This window comes from Hemitrygon akajei, chromosome 9, assembly GCF_048418815.1.
Source record: "Hemitrygon akajei chromosome 9, sHemAka1.3, whole genome shotgun sequence".
NCBI lineage: Eukaryota > Metazoa > Chordata > Chondrichthyes > Myliobatiformes > Dasyatidae > Hemitrygon > Hemitrygon akajei.
In genome coordinates, this window is record NC_133132.1 from 25,977,535 (window position 1) to 25,999,415 (window position 21,881).

At 41.0% G+C, this 21,881-nt stretch overlaps 1 protein-coding gene across 1 annotated transcript in view; it reads right to left on the reverse strand.

Annotated features, from left to right (window-relative positions):
- Window positions 1-21,881, reverse strand: part of rsph14 (radial spoke head 14 homolog) — a 760,969-nt gene that overhangs the window by 179,484 nt on the left and 559,604 nt on the right. The window lies entirely within an intron of this gene.

The window sequence follows — 21,881 nt, forward strand, 5'->3', positions numbered from 1 at the left end:
CATTTAAAGATGTCTTGCAGGGCATTAGTAGTCCAGTAGTCTTTGAGAACAGGGCGGTCCCAAAACATATGATAATAATTTGCATTTTGATTTCCACAATTTCTCCAGCAAACAGGGAGGTTACTATCATAATGGGATTTCTGAGAGGGTGTAATAAAATATCTTATCAAGTTTTTCCATCCAAACTCCCTACATTTCCATGAACTGGCACACTTCCATTGATATCTCCATATTATTGTCCATTCTTCCTCAGATATAATTATCCCTCCTTCCTTCTCCCATTTTGTTTTAATGTATGAAGTCGAATGTATTTTAAGATTTGACAACCCCTTATACATGCTTGAAATGATTCTACTACCATTATCTGAATTATATGCTTTTCTAAATAGCTCTATCAAGCATGTACTTTCCTTGGTTACATTTTTAAGCGTCTTATTAACATATTGTCGCATCTGTAAGTACCAATAAAAATCTTGTTTTTCTAATCAGTGTTTCTCTTTAAGCATTTTAAAACTGAACAGTGTTCCTTCTTTCATTATCTTGCAAAGAACTGTTATTCCTTTAGCTGTCCAGTCCTTAAATCTAGCATCCAATTTATTTGGTGTAAAATCTGAGTCATATGCAAACCATTTAAGAATTGCAACATCTCCCTCTAGATTATATTCTTTTATAGTAGTTTTCCATATTTTAAGAGTCAATTTCACCCATGGGTTATCAATAGTATTTATGTACCTTTGCAGGTTGTTATCAGCCAAAATTGCTTGTATGGGGATGGGAAGTACCTGCTCCTCAATGTTTTTCCATTGAGCGTCATATGATGGGTTGTACCAACATATCACAGCTCTCAACTGTGCTGCAAAATAATAATCTCTAAGAGAAGGTAGGCCGCATCCCCCCCTTTTCCTTTGCTAATTGCAAAGTTTTGAGATGAACTCTAGGCCTTTTACCCTGCCAAATATACCTTGATAACATCTTGTTCCATTCATTGAATTGATTTTGATTAATCTCTATTGGTAGGGTCTGAAAGAGATATAGCAGCCTGGGCAGTATATTCATTTTAATAGACTCAATCCTTGAACTGAGACTGAAAAAAGGAATCGGGTTCCATCTTGCCATATCTTCCTTAATTTTTTTATATAAAGGCAGATAATTACATTCTGATAATTTTACCAGATCTTTTGGCATAATGATGCCCAAATACTTGAAAGACTCTGTTTGCCATGCCCAAGGCTATCTACTTTCAATTTCTCTTGGTGGGCTATAGTAATATGAAAGTAATTGAGTTTTATCTATGTTGATCTTGTATCCTGATAATTGACCATATTGTTCAAAGGATTGCATCAATTTAGGTAAAGAGTATGTTGGTTGCCCTAGATAGATCAAAATGTCATCTGCGTAACAAGCCAATTTATGCTCTGCCCCTTTAATAGTAATTCCCCTGATATCTTCATTTTGTCTGATGTATTGAGCTAATGGTTCCAGATATAACGCGAAGAGTAGTGGTGACCATGCACAACCCTGTCTCGTGCCCCTTTCTAGGGTAGGACTATTTCCTGGCAACATTCTTGTAAATTTTCTATGTACTCTTTCAACCTTGGTTATGTCTTTCTTGTAGGTAGTTAACCAAAACTGCACACTATACTCCAAATAAGGCCTCAGTCTTGTTCAACCCATTCCTGTACTGAATACTTTGTTTTATGAAGGCCAAAGTGCCAAAAGCTTTCTTTACAACCCTATCTGCCTGTGCCATCACTTTCCATATAACCATATAACAATTACAGCACGGAAACAGGCCATCTCGGCCCTTCTAGTCTGTGCCGAACGCTTACTCTCACCTAGTCCCACCGACCTGCATTCAGCCCATAACCCTCTATTCCTTTCCTGTCCACATATCTATCCATCTTTACTTCAAATGACAATATCGAACCTGCCTCTACCACTTCTACTGGAAGCTCATTCCACACAGCTACCACTCTCTTTCAATGAATGATGGAGCTGTATTCCCAGATCCCTTTATTTTTCAGTGCCCTACCATTCACTGTACAAGTTCTACCCTGGTTGGTCCTACTGAAGTACAACACCTCCCACGTGTCTGCATTAAATTCCATCTCCCATTTTCTCAGCCCATTTTAAAAGCTGGTCCAGATCTCGCTACAAGCCGTGATCATCTTCCTTCCTGTCCACTACATCCCCACTCTTTGTATCATCCACAGATTTGCTGATCCAATTTACAAGATTATCATCCAGATTGTTGATATAGATAACATATCTATAAAGGACCCAGCACTGATCCCTGCGGTATTCCACTAGTCGCAGGCCTCTAGTCAGAGAAGTAACCATCTACCACCACTCTCTGGCATCTCCCACACTACCAATGTCAAATCCAATCTACCACCCTAACCCTGCCCTTCCATCAACCTATTCATGCTTCTTGTATGATACTATTGTATTCTCCTCAACCACTTGCTCTAGCAGCTCATTCCATATAATCAGCACTCACTGTGAGAAAACATTGCCCCCCCAGCTCTCTTTTAATGTTTTCCTCTTTCACCAACAGTCTATGTATGCCCTTGATTTTGGACTCCCCTACCCTGGTTGTTGGCATCCACCTTATCTTGACCTCTCATAATTTTAAACATTTCCATAAAATCTCCCCTTGTTCTCCTGTGTTCCAAGAAATAGACTAGCCTGACAAACCTCTCTCAAGCACTCAGGACCTCTAGTGCTGGCAACCTCCTCAAATCTTTCTGCACTCTTCCTTGTTTAACCACTTCTTTCCTATAACAGTGACCAAAACTGTTACACAATTCTCCAAGAGCGACTTCACCAATGACTTGTATAACTGCATACCATATCCCATCCCTTATGCTCAATGCTCTGACTGATGAAGGCTAAATGCTCCTTTTACCATCGTCTACTTGTGTCGTCATCGTGGCTATCCCTCAAGGTCGAGGATGATGGTCTTCGTTCTGTTTCCACAGAGCGAAGATGCCTGTGCGTGTATTTGTTTAACGTGTTCACAAATCAACCAACTGATTCCAGTGCCATGGAAACATGACCATTGGAGCTGATGCATTTGTTGCAGCCTTCATCCGCCTTCACAGCCGTTGAGTTCGAAGTAACTTCGTCCGCCTGTTCCACCGTTGAGTTCTTGGTTGGATTGTTCTTTGTCAGGGATCTCACCCTTGACCTTACCGCCATGGGTGACCCTACCAGGAGCATAGCTCCAGACGGCATCGCTCTTGGGATCTCAGGACCACACAAGCTTGCCACCACGACAAGGTGACAATCCATGGAGAAGTATCGTCACAATCTACTTGTGACAATACTTAAAAAGATTCAAAGTACACTTACCAAAGACTATATAAATTATCCAACCTTGACATTTGCTTATAGGTAGCCACAAAACAAGAAACCGGAAGGACCCCAATTAAAGGAAAAAAGGCCAACATCCAATGAGCAAGAGGAAAAAACACAAATTATGCAAACAACTGCAGCAAACAATAACATTCCAAGCCAAATTGATTATGTCAGCTTTAACACACTAAACTGATAAGTACTTCAAGTGAATTGATTGACACAGAAAATTTCTGAACTTGTAAGAAATTACTGGGGTAATCAACATCTTTAACTCGAGACAATAATAGAAGGGCTCATGTCTTCAGCTTCATGTCTTTGTAGTGATGTAAGATGAGGAGGCAGAAATGAAGAATAACTTGGTACTCTGATCACTTCAGTGGGACAGTGGGGAAGAGAATGGTGCTGCTGCAGTAATGGTAACAGGTCAGCACCTATAACTGCAGTTTAGGCTGTTATAGAGCAAACAAACGTGCCCGTCAGATCAATTCATTCATGCCAACCACGTTGACAATCTTTGTTCAACCCATTTACCTGCGTTAAGCCTATATCTTAACCAAATGACTTTCAAACATTGTAATTGCATCTGCCTCCTGTGTTCCAGTGAGAATAAACCTAGCCTATCATAAGCAAAGGCCATTCCAAGCACCATCCTAGTGAATCTCTTATGCATTCTTTCTAATCTTACTACAGCCTTCCCATAGTGTGGTGACCAGAACTTCACATAATATTCCAAGTGCAGCCTGACCAATGTTAATCAGTATATGAGGCTAAAGTAAGTGGACAATAAAGAAGGACGTATGATAGTAACACACAAAATGCTGGAAGAACTCAGCAGGCTGGGCAGCGGCAATAAAGAGCTAGTGTTTCAGGCCAGGACCCTTCATCAGGTCCCATCTAAATGACTTCCACTTCAAGCTAGCTGTGTGAATTTTTCAAAATCCAAGTAAATTTATTATCAAGTATGTATATGTCACCATGTACTACTACCATAAGTATAATCTTTTTGGGAAAAAGAAATACAATAGAATTTATAAAAACTATACCTAAATAAAGACTGACAAATAACCATTGCACCAAAGAAACAAATTGTATAAATAATTCTATACAGTGATTCTGGTTAATTGGGACACATCAGGACCAATACATTTTGGCCCAATTAAGCAGGTGCCCCAATTAGCTGAATTTTCTTTGAAAGAGTTAAGGTATAAAAAGACCAACTGAGTAACAAATTAAATAGTTAAATGAAACACAGAACAAATTAGAACACTACCAATACTACTATAGTATTGTACTATTGTCTATTAGTTCCTAATAGTTAATGATAAAGAAATTAATCCAGTATAGGCTGATGTGTTCTTTTGATTGACTGTAAATGAATAAGCGCAGCCACCTACAGCAGATAATGGATGCCCTTTATACAACACTTTAAACAATTGCTTCCTCCAAACATTCATTTTCATTGTAACATTCAAGATGATTGTTGATACCTTCAAATTCTTCATCGTTCCTAACTAGATGAAGTAGTGAAATCATTTCATTTTTACCTCCAGCCGTTTCTGGCATCTCCAAGCCTGAATGCTTGAAAACAGTGAGCAAAACAGTTCTGAATTGTCTTACTGCTTATTTCTTACCAACTATCAGTGACAAACACTACTGCTTTTTGAACACAAACACTATTTAAAAACTGTTTGCTCTAAGCATGGTGTAGTGTCTAACAGCCACACAAGTGCACGCGATTGCTGCTAGTTAGAAATTGTTTAGCAACAGTCTCCTGCCCAAATTAAGTAGCATAGTGTCCTAAATGAATGAAGAGAATTCTGGCAATTTTCTGAAATAGTTTTTAATTCTTTAAGAGTTGTCCCAAATAAGTGGCTGCCCTGATTACCCAATGGTCCAATTAACCAGAAACCACTGTATAGACATTACAAAAATACTGAGAATATGAGGTGAAAAGTCCTTGAAAATGAGTCTGTAGGTTGTGAAACCGGTTTAGAGTTTAAGAGCCTGATAACTGGAATAATAGCTTCACCTGAACCTTGGGGTGTGACACCTAAGACTCCTAAACCTTCTGCCTAATTGTAGCAGCAAGAAGAGAGCATGGCCTGGATCATGGGGGTCCCTGATGATGGATGAGACTTTCTTGTGGCAGCGCTCCTTGTAGGTGTCCTCAATGATGGGGTGGGCTTTGCACCACATTCTGTTCAGACTCTCACTGCTCTGAGTCCCAAACTTATCATCTTTCTTTTGAAGATCAATGGGTGCTGTGTCTTCAGGGATCTATTTTGTTTTTTTACCTCATCAGTCTTGGTCTGATTAACATTAGTTTCTTAATTCTACTAGAAGCAGATAGAAGGCAAACATTGGCAGCAAAGGCATTGGAAGGAGCAAAGATGATGCGACAGTTCTTCAAGCTTTATCCAGGGGCGTCGGAGTCAGCACTACTTGGAGATGCCACTAGATGGAGAGAGCCATTTGGTTTTTGGAGACTGAAAGAGAAGAAAGTCTTCTGACTTCTGAGGGCAGTTTTCAGAGTCAGTTCCCGAAGGTGCTGACTTGGTACGGCAATGATGGAGAGCTTGTGATTATCGTTTGTTGGAGTAGGGGCTGGGAGAGTGAGGGAGATAGGAAATGAAGTGATGTAGTTAGGTAGAAAGATCACAAAGGGGCAGGAGTCACTAACAGTGTTATGCCTGCAAGGAATTCTGTTACATTCTTGTCCAAGTACATTGTGGTCAGCTCCAGGTTAGCACCTGCAGAAGCCTATGTGAAAAGTTCAGCTTGGCAGCGACCTCCAATTCAACATATCTCAACACAGACATTCAAAGTAATGGCTGTACTTTGGAGATTGTCATACCCTGGACAAGGCCACTGGGCTAAGTTCACTTGTGCCTGATATATATCATAAGGATATGAACATTTAACATCACTGTCCATGAGGGTGGACAATATATTCTGCTGTAAGTGTTTCTGTACTCAAATCTTTCCATGGTTTGATTATCACCGTAATTTCTCATTAGGTTTTACTTGCCTTTAAAACCCTTTTTCTGATTTAAAGTAGAGCAAAAATTGGGCTCATTGACAGGACCATTTCAACCTTTTTTATGCCATGGACCCCTACCCTTAACCGAGAGGTCTGTGGATCCCACATTGGGAACCCCTGCTCTAGAGTTGTCAGAATTAATTTATTAAATGATATTACTTACATTCAGAAAGCAACCTCTATATTCTCACCCCTTTCTGAATAAAGGCATTTATCCTCTGTTCTTTTTGGGATTTATTAAAGGATACTTTATGACTTTCTATTCTGTCATTGGCTGTCAATTCTGGTCTCTACTGCAATTGAAACATCTCAACACTTAACTTGTTAAACCTTTTCCTAATCTCACAGATTTCCATCAGGGTATCTTGCAATTTTTTTCAGTGTATAAAAAAAATTAGTCTTTTTATTCTTTCCTGGTAGTTTACAAATTCTCAGTTCTGGCACAATTTTATAAATTAGTCTGCACCTTCCCCATTGCCTCCGTATTTTTGTATAATATGAAAGCCAGAACTAAGCACACAACTAAATAATAAATACAAGTGATTCTGCTTGAAGTCCCTTTTTACTGGGCAGCTGTAGACACGCAGCTCATTAGCACCTCGCTAACAGCCACTGGACTCAGCAGTGAGAAAACCACCTTTCTCAAGCTCCATACGTCTAGAGTCGGTATGACTTGGGTCTCACCAAAACCAGGAAGTTGGGATGCCACACGCACCTGAACCCTGATCTGTGTGAGTACTATGTAACTACTGCCCTCATCCAATTAGATGGTGGCAAGAAATAACAGATTGTACAGTGCATACAATTATAAAGCAGATTTACAAATTTCAGCTTTATTGAACAGTTTGTTGGAAAAAGAAAAGAGAAAAAAATAAAAAGGGCCCATTACAGTTAACCTGGTCCAAATGTACATACCGGTTGGAGCTCATCTTGAAGTTGTCTTTAACTCACATGCTGGACCTGCAGTCTACATGAAAGCACATGCCACCTTCCTAACGTTGTTCAAAATCCACCTCGAACAAACAGGCTCCCCCCACGGGAGTACTGGCCCTTCCTCCTTGAAGCCATTCATCTGCACAAAGCACCTTGTGCAACAGGGACAGAATCCTCAGCCATCTTCTCTCCAGTCTTCTCCCAGCTCCCAGATCTCGACCCCACACCAATATCTGTACACAAACCTCTCCGTCCAGCATTCTCTAAAACCTTCTTTCAATTCCACCATCCTGATTGGCTGACATAACATTCCTAAGTTGAACAACATAGTCCCTTATCTTGGGCTCAATCCCATAGATGATCAAAGAAAAATAGACTGCTGTACAGAACTGCTAAAATGAAATACCCACAGCATAGCAGTAAAAATCTGCTGGAAATCCAGAGCAACACACAAAATGCTGGAGGAACTCAGCAGATCAGCCAGTATCTATGAATGGGAATAAACAGTTGATATTTTGGGCTGAGATTCTTCATCAACCTGGAAAGGGAGGGGGAAGAATCTAAAATAAGAAGGTGGGGGATGGAGGGGAAGGTATATAAGCTGTCTGGTGATAGATGAGACCAGGTGAGGGGGAAGGTTGATGGGAAGGAGATGAAGCGAGAAGCTGGGAGCTGATAGGTGGAAAATATAAAGGGCTGATTGAGTAGGCTATGGGAGAATGGGAAGGAAGAGGGGCATCAGAGGGCCATGATGGGCAGGTGAGCAGAAGAGAAGAGGTAAGAGGGGAGCCTGGGTGGGGGAACAGAAAAAGAGAGAAGGGGGAGGGGAGAAAAGTAAACAAAAGTTAGAGAAATTGATGTTCATGGAGGCTATGCCAACGGAATATGAGGTGTTGCCCCTCCAACTTGAGAATGACTTCATCGTGGCAGTAAAGGAGGCCATGGACTGACATTGGAATGGAAATGTGAAGTCTAATTAAAATGAGTGGCCATCCGGAAATCCCTCCTGATGAGATGGATGGAGCAAAGGTGCTTGACGAAGTGGTCCCCCAATCTACATCAGGTGGACAGGGGAGATCAGATGCTCCTCTGGACCTTCAATTATGGTCCCCTTTCACCTATTTCCCCCACCACCTATTTCTGCTCACTCTCCTGTCCTTTCCATCCATCCACCAACTCTCCCCATCTGGTCCTGGTTCCACCTGCCTTTCAGCTCTCTCCTAAAGATTCCTACTATCACTGTGCTTACTTTTCAAATTCCCACTTAATACCCTCAAACAGCTTTCTGTTTCCCTTCCCTCCATTTAGCTCACTTTTTTGTCTGCCTATATCTATCAGGTCTTCCAACTCCATCCCTCCCCCTGGTTCAATCTGCTCCTCATCCTTCCCTCTCAGTCCACCAATCATCTCTGGCCTCTGTCTCACTCTCCTCTTTACACTGGCTCCCTCCCCTCCCACTCTGAGACTTGATGCAGGGTTTTGACCTGAAGCATCGGCAATTCTTCTTCTCCCACGGATGCTGCTTGATCTGCTGAGTTCCTCCAGCAGATTGTTTGTTGTTTCAGATTCCAGGAAAGAGGCTGCAGGAAGAGAGGAGGGATGGAAGGGAAAAGGTCGGGGAAAGGGGAGAGAAAGCAATCTGTGAGAAGAGGGACTGGAGAAGAAAAGTGGGCAGAGGGAAAAAGAGGGAAACATTGAAAATAAATAAAGGACTTTTGTCAGAAAACTGTAAGAATGGAGAATGTGGGACAGTAGTGCATAGGAACAGGCCCATCAGCCCACAAAATTACACTGAACAAATTAAGCTAATGATGCCTAATTAAATGATCCCACCTGCTTGCACATGCTCTACATCTCTCCATTCTCTGCACACTCATGCCAATTATCTGCCTCCATCATCACCTCTGGCAGCCTGTTCCAGATACCTATTAATCTGTCTGTGTAAAACTTGCCTATACATCTCCTTTGAACTTCCTCCCTCTCATCTTAAATGCATGCCCTTTAGTATTATACATTTTGATTCCGAGAAAAAGATACCTGCTCTCTATTCTATATATGCCTCTCATAATTTTATAAACTACTTTGAGGTCTCCTCACAGTCTCCACAGTTCCAGAGAAAACAACCCAAGTTTTTCCAATCTCTTATTATAGCACATGCCCACTAATCTAGGTGAATCTCTTCAATGTCGTTCTTATAATGGGCAGGAGGGCGGGGTGGGCAGGGGAGGAAGAATCAGAATACCATGCAAACCTCTAGATGTTGCCTAACCAAAGATTCATAAAGATGCACCATAATTTCCTGACTCTTGAAAGCAATACTTCAACTAATTAATAAAGGCAAGCATTCCATCGATCTTCTTTACTTCCCAACCAACTTGTATGGTAGCTTTCAAAGAACAATTAACTTGGATCCCAAGATCCCTCTGTACATCAATGTAGTAACGAATCCTTCAGTGACTGTACTTCCCAATTACATTTGATCTCCCAAAGTGAAACACCTCACATTTGCCCAGATTAAACTCCAACTGCAATTTCTCTGCCCATACCTGCAACTTATCTAGATCTCACTGTATCCTTTGGCAATCTTCTATAATATTCACAATATCCCTCATGCTTGTGTCATCTACTGACTTGCTAGTCCACTCACCTACATTTTCATCCAGGTCTGGATCTCCAACAACAGAAGTCCCAATACCTGCAGAACACCACTACTCACGGACCTCCAACCAGAATATGTCCTACTGACCACTATCTCCTGTCTTCTACGAACAAGTAAATTCTGTATCCAAATGGCCTGTGGATCCCATGCATCTTAATCTTCTGGATGAATCTACCATGGAGGATCTTGTTGAATGATTAGAAATCCATGTAGACAACGTCCACTGTTCCATCTTGAAAAATTCAATCAAGTTAGTAAGACATGGGTTGTCCTGCACAAAGCCTAACTATCCCTAATTAAGTAATAGTTTTCCAAATGCTCCTATCCCTAAGAATCCTCTCCAAATGCTTCATACCATTGGTATGACTCACCAGTGTATAATTTCCAGGATTATAGCTATATCCTTCTTTTGAACAAAGAAACAACATCAGCTACTCTCCAGTCCTCTAGGACCTTGCTTGTAGCTTGATAAGAACAAAAAGATATCTGTCAAGGTCCCAGAAGACTCATGTCTTACTTCTCTCAATAACCTGGGGTATATCCCACCAGGCCATTGGGTTTACCACATTAACATTCTTCAAAAGGCTGACACTACCATTTTCTTTATCTCAAAATATCCAAGCATATTAGCATCATCTATATTAATTTCATTATCCTCCATGCCTTTCTCCTCTGTGAATGCCAATGCAATGTGTACATTTGGGATCTTGTCTTCACCTTCAGCATCCAAGCCCATCTCCGTTTTATCCTTGAGTAGTCATACACTCTCTCTTGAAGAATGCCTTGGGATTCTCTTTAATCCTACTTGCCAATGACTCTTCATGGCCCCTCTTGACTCTCCTCAGTCCCTTCAAGTTTTCTTTTGGTTTCTTTATATACCTCAAGTGCCCGGTTGGATTTTAGTCTCCTAAACATTACTTGTACTTCCTTTTCAATTTTGACTAAATACAGTCTCTCTCAGACATTAAGTGTTCTAATTCTGAATTCAGAAGGGCCCAGAAACAGAAATTGACGTATGATTGGCTGTTTGAATGTGTTATTGCCTCTGCCAGTTGATCAATAGTTTCAACTAGTCAATTACTATTTTCTTTAACTTTCTGCAATGTGTAATTGGTTGAATTCTCTACTGGCTTCAAGCACTGGCTTGTATCATAAAGGAAAAGTAATTAGATTGATTAATAGTCCCTGTAGATTATAAAAAAGATAAGAACACAAAGGATAAGCTACTCTACCTCTCATTCCTACCCTGTCATTCAATAAGGATCTTTTAACTATTTTAACCATTTTGAATACTGATCCCTATCTCTAGATTCCTGTAATATCAAATCTGTGGATTTTTTTCTTAAACATATTTGGCACCTGAGTGCCCATGGCCCCTTTGTTAGAGAATTTCAGATTCACCAGTGAAATCATTTCTACTTATTTTAGCTCTGAACAGTCTTCTCCTTATTTTGAGTTTGTAACCCCTGGTTCTAGAAATGCTGCCAGAGGAAATTTCAACTCTGCATCCACCCTGTCAAGCCCTGTAATGATTTATACCCTTGTCATCATTCCCACTCCAATCTGCCTACCAACCCCTTCACCTGGATACATCTATCACCTGCCAGCTCTTACCCCACCCCTTCGCCCACTCCTTCATACCAGCTTTCTCCCCCTTTCTTTTCAGTCCAGATGAAGGGTCTTGACTCGAGACATTGGCTATCCATTTCACTCCATACTTGCTACCTGACCTGCTGAGTTCCTCCGTGTTTTTTGTTGTTCCAGATTCTAGTATCTGCAGCCTCTCTGTCTCTAAAGAGTAAATTTCCATTCTGCTTACTCTCATCTCAAACACACTGTCTGAGGAAACTGGATGGCAAATGTTCATTACACTTCCTCTATTGCAAGTAAATCCTCCCTTGGCTACCAGATTTGTGGGTAGTATTCTAATTCTGGTCTGGCTGGGGACCAAACTTAACTGAAGTATGATGACTTCGCTCCTGTACTGAAATCCCTTCTCTTTGCCTTCTAGTTATTTGCTGTACTTGTCTATTAACTTTCATTTAAGGATATGCAAGAAAAAATCTGCTTGAAACTACAACTTTCAATTGTGTATCTATTAAGATAGGTTTTGCTTTTATTTTTCTCAACCAAATCAGTTGATCTCAAAGTTTTCCGTAATATCAATCATCTGCCCCATCCACAAACATTCACCCTGAAGCATCTCTACAGTCTTCTTGCAACTCACATAGTTAAGTTTGTATCATCAGAAAATTGGACATATTGCACTTGTTTGTCTAACCTGACACTGATGTTGGTTATGAATAGCTGGAGCCTGTAATGTCTGACTAGTCACAGCACCCCAACTGGAAAATGACCCGTTTATTCTATTCCCTGCCTATTCTCTATTAACAAATCCTCACTTCTCATCAGTATATCACCCCAATCCCATCCACCCAATCTTGTTCACTAACCACATGTGGTACCTTATCAGACCTTATTCAAATCCAAATATACACATCCACTGGTTTCGCCTTAACTGTATCTGGTAGATATCTCCTCAAAAAACCCATAACAGGTTTATTAAACTTCATGTCCCCTTTACAAATCGATTTACTCTGCCCAATCCAGTCCTGCTACCTCTTGCATAATAAGATCCCACCATTTTATCCACCCCGATCTCAGGCTAACTAATCTGCAGTTTTAAATTCTCTCCTTCTGGGGCTACATTGGCTATCATCTCATCGTTGGGATCCTCTTGGGAATCTATGGAATTCTGGAAGATTGTTTCCAGTGTATCCACTGACTCTAATGCTGTCACTCAGAACCTGGGGATCTAGATCACCAGGTCCTCTATTGTCAGCTTTCAGGCTTCTTAATTTCCAAAATACTCAAAAAGGTTCATTCTTCAAAAGTTAATTTTATTGTCAAAGTATGCATGTACAACACAACTCTGATATTTGTCTTCTCCAGATAGTCATGACATACAGAAGAACTATATATCAACTCCCCTGCACAAAAAAGAAATAAAACTCACAAACCCCAAAATCCCCCACCCAACTCCGCAGAAAAAAACAGCAACAATAGTAGCAAATCCTCAATCCCTCCCCGCAGATAAAAAGTGACCGTAACAATCTCAATCCCTCACACTCACTAAAAGAAGTGACAGTAGCATCAAAACCCCTGACACCTCCCCTTTTACATATGAACATAACAGGAGCAGGAGTAGGTCATCTGGCCTGTCGAGCCTGCTCTGCCATTCAATAAGATCATGGCTGATCTGACCATGGACTCATCTCCATCTACCTGCCTTTTCTCCATAGCCCTAATTCCCCAACTATGCAAAAATCTATCCAACCTTGTCTTAAATATACAAATGTTTGTATTTACTGAGGTAGCCTCCACTGCTTCATTGGGCAGAGAATTCCACAGATTCACCAGTCTTTGGGAAAAGCAGTTCTTCCTCATCTCCATCCTAAACTCACTCCCCTGAATCTTGAGGCTATGGCCCCGGTTCTAGTCTCGCCTATCAGTGGAAACAACTTTCCTGCCTTTATCTTATCTATCCCTTTCATAATTTTATGCTTCTACAAACCGTTTGTACAAGATCTTCTCTCATCCTTCTGAATTTCAGTGAGTACAATCCCGGGTGACTCAATCTCTTCTCGTAATCTAACCCCTTCATCTCCAAAAAAAAAAACCTGGTTAACCTCCTCTGCACCACCTCCAAGGCCAGCATATCTTTCCTCAAGTTAGAAGATCAGTACTGCAGATGCAGTCTCACTGGTACCCTATACAGTTGCAGCATAACCTCCCTGCTCTTAAATCCAATCCCTCTGCCAATGAAGGCCAACACTCCATTTGCCTTCTTGATAGCCTGCTGCACCTGCAAACCAGCCTTTTGTGACTCGTGCACAAGCACTCCCAAGTCCCTCTGCACATCAGAATGCTGTAATCTTTTACTATTTAAATAATAATCTGATCTTCCTTTTTTTTCTTCCAAAGTGGATGACCTCGCATTTACCAACATTGTACTCCATCTGCCAGACCCTTACCCACTCACTTAACTCACTGAATGCCTTCTGGAAATCCAAGTAAATCCACGTCCTCTCTAACCACCACACTTGTTATATCCTCAAAGAACTCCAGTAAGTTTGTCAGACAAGACCTGCTTTGCTGAATCCATGCTGTGTCTGCCTGATGGATCCATTTCTTTCCAGATGCCCTGCTATTTTTTCTTTAATGATATCTTTAAGCATTTTCGCAACTACAGATGTTAAACTAACTGGCCTATAATTACCTGCCTTTTGCCTACGTCCTTTTTTGAACAGTGCTGTGACATTTGCCGTGTTCCAATCTGTTGGGACCTGCCCAGAATCCAGAGAATTTTGGTAAATTATCACCAAAGCCTCAACTATAATCTCTTCCATTTCTTTCAGTACCCTGGGATACATTCCATCAGGACCAGGGGACTTGTCTATCTTCAGGCCCAGAAGTTTGCTCTGCATTGCCTCTTTAGTGATAGCTATTGTATCGAGGTCCTCACCTCCCATCGCATCCATATCATCTCTCTTTGGCATATTACATGTGTCCTCCACTGTGAAAACCAACACAAAATAGTCATTCAAAGCCTCAGCCATTTCCTCATTACCCAATATCAATTCCCCCTTCTCATCCTCCAAGGGATCTACATTCACGTTGGCCACCCTTTTCCACTTTATTTAATAATAAAAACTTTTACTCTCTGTTTTTATATTTTGTGCTAGTTTATTTTCAGAAGCTATCTCCCCTTTCTTTTGCTCACATAGTGGATCTTTGCTGCTTTTTAAAGTTTTCCCAGTCTTCCAGTTTCCCACTACTCTTGGCAACTTTATATGCACGAGTTTTTAGTTTGATGCCTTCCTTTATTTCCTTAGTTATCCATGGCGGTCTCTCCCCACCCTTACTGTCCTTGCTTTTAACTGGAATATACTTTTGTTGAGCACTGTGGAAAAATCTCTTTGTAAGTCTTCCACTGTTCCTCTACTGTCCCACCTGTGTTCCCAGGCTACCCTATTCAACCCCTCCTTCATCCCTTGTTCACACATAATACACTGCTTTTATTGTCAAACTGTTGCACCCTCCATTTGTATGAGAAAATCAATCATACTTTTTTGAGAATGTGAGTAAACACATTGATGAAGGTAGAGCAGTAGATGTAGTGTATATGGATTTCAGCAAGGCATTTGACAAGGTACCCCATGCAAGGCTTATTGAGAAAATAAGGAGGAATGGGATCCAAGGGGAAATTGCTTTCTGGATCCAGAACTGGCTTGCCCAAGAAAGCAAAGAGTGGTTGTAGACAGGTAGTATTCTGCATGGAGGTCGGTCACCAGTGGTGTGCCTCAGGGATCTGTTCGGGGACCCTTACTCTTCATGATTTTTATAAATGACCTGGATGAGGAAGTGGAGGGATGGGTTAGTAAATCTGCTGATGTCACAAAAGTTGGAGGTGTTGTGGATAGTGTGGAGGGCTGTCAGAGGTTATAGCAGGACATTGTCAGGATGCAAAACTAGGCTGAGAAGTGGCAGATGGAGTTCAACCGAAATAAGTCTGAGGTGGTTCATTTTGGTAGGTCAAATATGATGACAGAATATAGTATTAATGGTAAGTCTCTTGGCAGTGTGGAGGATCAGAGGAATCTTGGGGTCCAAGTCCACAGGACACTCAAAGCTGCTGCGCAGGTTGACACTGTGGTTAAGAAAGCATACAGTACATTGGCCTTCATCGATCGTGGGATTGAGTTTAAGAACTGAGAGGTAATATTGCAGCTATATAGGACCCTGGTCAGACCCCACTTGGAGTATTGTGCTCAGTTCTGGTCACCTCACTATAGGAAGGATGTGGAAACCATAGAAAGGGTGCAGAGGAGATTTACAAGGATGTTGCCTGGATTGCCTTATGAGAACAGGTTGAATGAACTCGGCCTTTTTTCCTTGGAGCGATGGAGGATGAGAGGTGACCTGATAGAGGTGTATAAGATGATGAGAGGCATTGATCGTGTGGATAGTCAGTGGCTTTTTCCCATGGCTGAAATGGCTAGCACGAGAGGACACAGTTTTAAGGTACTTTTAAGTAGGTGCACAGGAGATGTCAGGGGTATGTTTTTCACTCAGAGAGTTGTGAGTGCGTGGAATGGGCTGCCAGCAACAGTGGTAGAGCCAGATATCATAGGGTCTTTTAAGAGACTCCTAGACATGTATATGGAGCTTAGAAAAATAGAGGGCTATGGGTAACCCTAGGTAATTTCTCAGGCAAGGACATGCTTGGGGCAGCTTTGTGTGCTAAAGGGCCTGTATTATGCTGTAGGTTTTCTATATTTCTATACTGTGATCACTCTTTCCAAGAGGATTCCTAACAATAAAATTGCTAATTTTACCTGTCTCATTGCACAGGACCAGATCCAAGATAGCATGTTCCATTGTAGGTTCAGTAACGTGTTCAAGAACGGTATCACGTATGCATTCTATGAATTCCTCCTCAAGACTACCTCAACCAACTTAATTCACCCCATCTATGTGCAAGTTAAAGTCCCCCATGATAACTGCTGTTCCATTCTTACATGTCTCAGATATTTCTCCGGTTATTGCCTGTGCCACTGTAATGTTATTATTCGGTGGCCTATAGACAACTCCCACCAGTGTTTTTTTTTTCCCTTTACTGTTTCTAATCTCTACCCAGATGGATTCAACATTCTGCTCCTTAGATCTTATATCGTCTCTCATCCTGTTCTCATCCTAAAGAGTGTTACCCCACCTCCCTTACCTTCTTGCCTATCCTTCTGGACTACCTGATATTGTATATTTAATTCCCAATCCTTTCAAACCTGCAACCACATTTTTGTAATGACGACTAAATCATACCCCTTTATACTGATTTGTGCCACAAGTTCACTGACCTTGTTTCAAATACTATGGGCATTCAGATAAAGTGCCCTTACACTCATTGTGCCTTTAAAATCTAGTAATCTTCGTCCCTTATTCATTTGACTTTTCTGCACTCCACCCTTACTTTTCTCTTCTTTAACTTTTGCCTTTACTTTAAATATATATTAACCCCATTCATTCCTGGAATCATCCTTGTGAATCCCTTCGGGACCCTCTCCAATGACAACATATCCCCCCGAGATATGGGGCCCTCAACCACCGACAAATTCCAAGAGCGGCCCAATCATGTCCTACAAAGGCTCAGAATTATCTCCTTGCTCTTATATTTAATTGCCCCTGAAATGAATGCCAACATTGCATTTGCCTTCTTTACCACGGACTTAACCTATAAATCCATTATTATGGATGAGATTTCTGGGTACTTAAAGGTGGATGATAAAATAGACCAAAGTTAGCATCATTTCTTTAAGTGGAAATCTTGCCTAATAAATTTGTTGGAATTGTTTGAGGAAATAACAAGCAAGATAGACAAAAGAGTCGATGTTGTTTACTTGGATTTTTAAAAGGCCTTTGACAAGGTGCCACACGAGGCTGCATACAAGTTCAGATATGACAAGAAAGGTATGAGCATGGATAGAGAATCCACTGACTGGTAGGTGGCAAAGAGTGGGGATAAAGGAGAGACGTCTGCTTGACTGCCGCTGACTAGGCTCTGTACTGGGACTGCTTCTTTTCATGTTGTTTCTCAATGACTTAGATGATGAAATTAATGGCTATGTGGTCAAGTTTGTGGATGATGGAGGAGGTGCAGGTATGGTTGAGGAAGCATGGAGTCAACTGAAGAATTTAGACAGATTTAGAGAATGGGCAAAGGAGTGCAAATGGAATATAATGTAGAGAAATGTATGGTCATACACTTTATTCAAAGGAGTAAAGGTGCAGACTATTTTCTAAATTGGGAGAAAACAGAAAAATTGGAGGTACAAAGGAAGTTTGGAGTTCTTGTGCAGGATTTCCTACAGGTTAAATCAATGATGAAGGCAGGGAAGTGCAATGTTACCATTCATTTTTAGAAGAGGAGAATATTAGAATAAGGATATAATGCTGAAGCTTTAAAGCACTGGTCAGGCCGCACCTGGAGCACTGTAACCAGTCTTGGATCCCTCGTCAAAAAGACGTTCTGACATTGGAGAGGGTCCAGAGGAGACTCGTGAGAATGATCCCAGGAAGGAAAGAGTTAATGTATGAGCAGAGTTTGGCACCTCTGGGCCTGCATTCACTTGAGTTCAGAAGGATGAGGGGAATACTAAAAGGCCTAGAGTACATAGTGAATGCTTCTTACAGTGGGTGAGTCCAGGACCAGAGAGCACAGCCCCAGAATTTTGGGCCATTCAGAACAGAGTTGAGGAGGACCTTCCCCAGCCAGAAGGTAGTGCATCCATGGAATTCACAACACAGATGCTGATGGAGGCCGAGTAAAGCAGAGGTTGATAGGTACTTGATTAGTCTAGGGATAAATGGCCACGGGAAAAAGATAGGAGATGAGAGTTGAGAGAGATAATAAATTAGCCATGACGTAATGACAGAATAGTCTCAATGGGCTGAATCATGTATCCTTGATCCCATGTCTTATTGTCTGTCTTGTCTCTAATTACTGATTTAATTGATAAATCATGCCTCATCACCATATGTTTTAAGTATAAGCTTTGATACTACATTAATGAAACATGTGACTTTTCTCAGTCCTTACCAGATCAGCTTTTGCATTATCACAGCGTGTGTTTGTGTTCAAATCACCTTTTCAGAGAGACTGTTTGTGTAATTCCATTGCATGCTCCTCCAACTCGAACTGGGTTACAAAGGCTACTTCTCTTAAGGTCCCTTGAACTGTTAGCATGGCAAGTTTTAATAATTTCATAAGCTTGATGTGGGCATTTTGTAATTTTTTAAAAATTCCCTCAGATTTGAAGGAGTGGTTTACACCCTGTGACTGTCAGTTGATGAATGACTATACAGAATCTGTCTGTAGTCGTCTTCCAATGTCTGATCCTTATTTGTCTCAGCATATGAAGGAGACAGGAGCAAATGATGAGTTGAGCAAGATGTGCTTAGACCCTATGGTATGGTCATTTGTTAATGAAACATGCCTTTTCAGCATTTACCAGTAGTTCTTTTAGAATCGTTTCAACGAAGTAAGAAAGATAGCAACCAGAGAAGTAAATGTGATCTCATCAAGCATCTGTAACTTTAGTATCCTTGTCACTTTCAAAATTGAGTGAATGAAGGGTACAACAGTTTCAGGTTTTTACAAAAACATTCACCTCGATAAAAATCTGACTTTGATTAAAGGCAAGGCAAGAAGTTCCCTTATGATCCTTTTCCCACTCACCTTAAATCTGTGCCCTCAGGGACACAGAAAATGGGAGGATAGAATGAGGTGGGCAGGAAGAGAACTAGTTATGATTGCGACGCCTAAAGGGATTTTCATGGGTATCCGTCACTCGCCACTTCATCAGATGCATTGATAAAGATAAGGTCAAGTCTGGGGTAGCGAGGGAGAGTTTGAGTATGACTGAAACCAACCCCTTCTCACATACCCCTGAAGAAGAACAGGCACAAAGAACAGCAGGTTAGTGAAACACTATAATAGTAATAGTGACCTGGGTTCAATATCACTGCTGTCTGTATATTCTCACCGTAACCACCCAAATTACCTCTTACCAATCTGGTTTCCTCCCACCATATGATAGAGGAGCAGAATTAGACCATTTGGCCCATCGAGTCTGCTCTGCTGTTTCAACATGGCTGATCCAACTTTCCTCTCAAACCCAATCCCTTCATGTTCTGACAAATCAAGAATCTATCAACCTCTACCTTAAATATACATAAAGATTTGGCCTCCACCACTGCCTGTGGCAAAGAATTCCACAGATTCACTCCTATCTGGCTTAAGAAATTCCTCATCTCCATTCTAAAAGGACACCCCTCTATTCTATTCTGTGACTCTCCCACCAAAGGAAACACTCTAAATTCTGGAAACAATGCTGTACATGTCACATTAATTATGAACCCTAATTTTTATCTACAGTCAGCAAACTCTGGAGGCTAACAAAAAGACTAAAAACAAAACAAAATTTTGTAAAATTATTTCTGACTTCATATGGAATTAATGGACAGCTCATAATATAAATGATCACAAGAATGACTTGGACTCTCCAGGGCTTGTTTTAAACCCTCTCCTTCAGATCTGAGGCCAAGTCACACATCTATGTGACAGTTGAGCTGAACATGGAAGGAGATATTTTAATTTTCAGAATCGGCCAGCATCCAACAAATCTTTGCCTATGCTACAATCCCTATATTTCAAAGTAACTCATCAGATGTGAAGAGTTTTGGTTTGTATCTGAAAAGCCCAGTAAGGTGTAATATGCAATCATGGTCTGTTAAAATAAAGTGAAAGCTTTTTAAAAAGCAGTGCATGTAAATTACCTTCAGCAACTGGCCAAAAAAAGGAACCTTTCAGAATGTACTTAGATCCCAAAGTTCATCAAAGCCTCTTTGCCATGTCATGCTGGGGGAGAGGCTATCCTGTGGAGCAGTTGATAGGGAGAAGACAAAGCTACAGCCAGCCCCTTCGAGTTGCCTGATTTCAAAAACCAATCACTGGGGGGGGGCACTGGGAGGGGGGGTTGTGGGATAATTCTAGTGATTTGGCCACAGTTCAGCTGCTCCTTGTGGGAGGAAGAGCTTCTGATATTTCCTCATTAGAACTGAGGATTTCTTCACCTACTCCTGCAATGTCGTGGATTCTTTTGATCAAGTCATGGTGCTCCCACAGTGGCATAAGGGTAGGATCCAGGTCTTAAACCCAAGAGTAAGAAAGAAGGGTTTCTCCAAGTAAACATACTCTGATTTAGGGATACCTATACAAGTGAGGTTGTCCCTGTGCACTTGTTGCCTTTTTGGGCGTAGAGGTCTGTGTTTGGGAGGTGCTGTTGGAGCAACCTGGGTAGGTAACTGTAGTGCATTTTGAAGGTTGCACACACTGGTATGAATGGTTAGGAAAGGGGTGCCAGTTCATTTAGTTGCCATGAATAATGAAGAACTTCTTTAGTATTGTTGAAGTGCCATTTTATGGAGACTAGGGGATCCTGTTCTTTACACTGTGGAGCCCTTTGGGTTTCAGGAGGTGAGCCATTTGTTGCAGCATGCCCAGTCTCTGTGCTCTTGCAGACACAGTAACCTTGGGGTTGGTCCAGTTGGGTTTCTGGTTGAGGGAGGAAGTATTATTGATAGTGTGATTGAGTGTCAAAGGATGGTGGGTGGACTAAACTTTGTAGGGAGTGAACTTTGTTTGGCAGTTACCACTTGCGTGCCTGTGCCTCAACAATATCTAAGCCTTGCAGCATGCAGGGATGGACTACATCCATTAATGAATATGGAATTTGACGTTCAAAGTAAATTTAATATCGAAGTACTGTATGTACATGTCACTATATACTACCTTGAAGTTCATTTCCTTGTAGAAATATAATAGAATTTATAAAAATCTACACATAAACAAAGACTGACAAACAATCAATGTGCAAATAATAAAAAATGTAAATAAATAATACTGTGAATATAAATTGTAGAGTCATTGAAAGTGAGTCTATAGGTTGTAGGGTCAGTTCAGTATTGTGGTGAGTGAAGTTATCCACGCTGGTTCAGGAGCTTGATGGTTGTAGGGTAATAATTGTTTTTAAACCTTTATCATTACTGATGCAGACTGTGTCACTTTATTTCTGATCCACATTTGCAAAGTTAACAGAAAAGATGTGCCCAAACATTTGCCAATTTACAGATCAGCAAGCCTACCATCAGAGGTGGAGAAAAGGCTAAAATCTATTATAAAAGATGCAATAACCAAACATTTGGAAAACAGTAATGGGTTGGACAAATTCAGCACGAGAAATTATGCTCAATTAACTGAAAAGTTTTCTG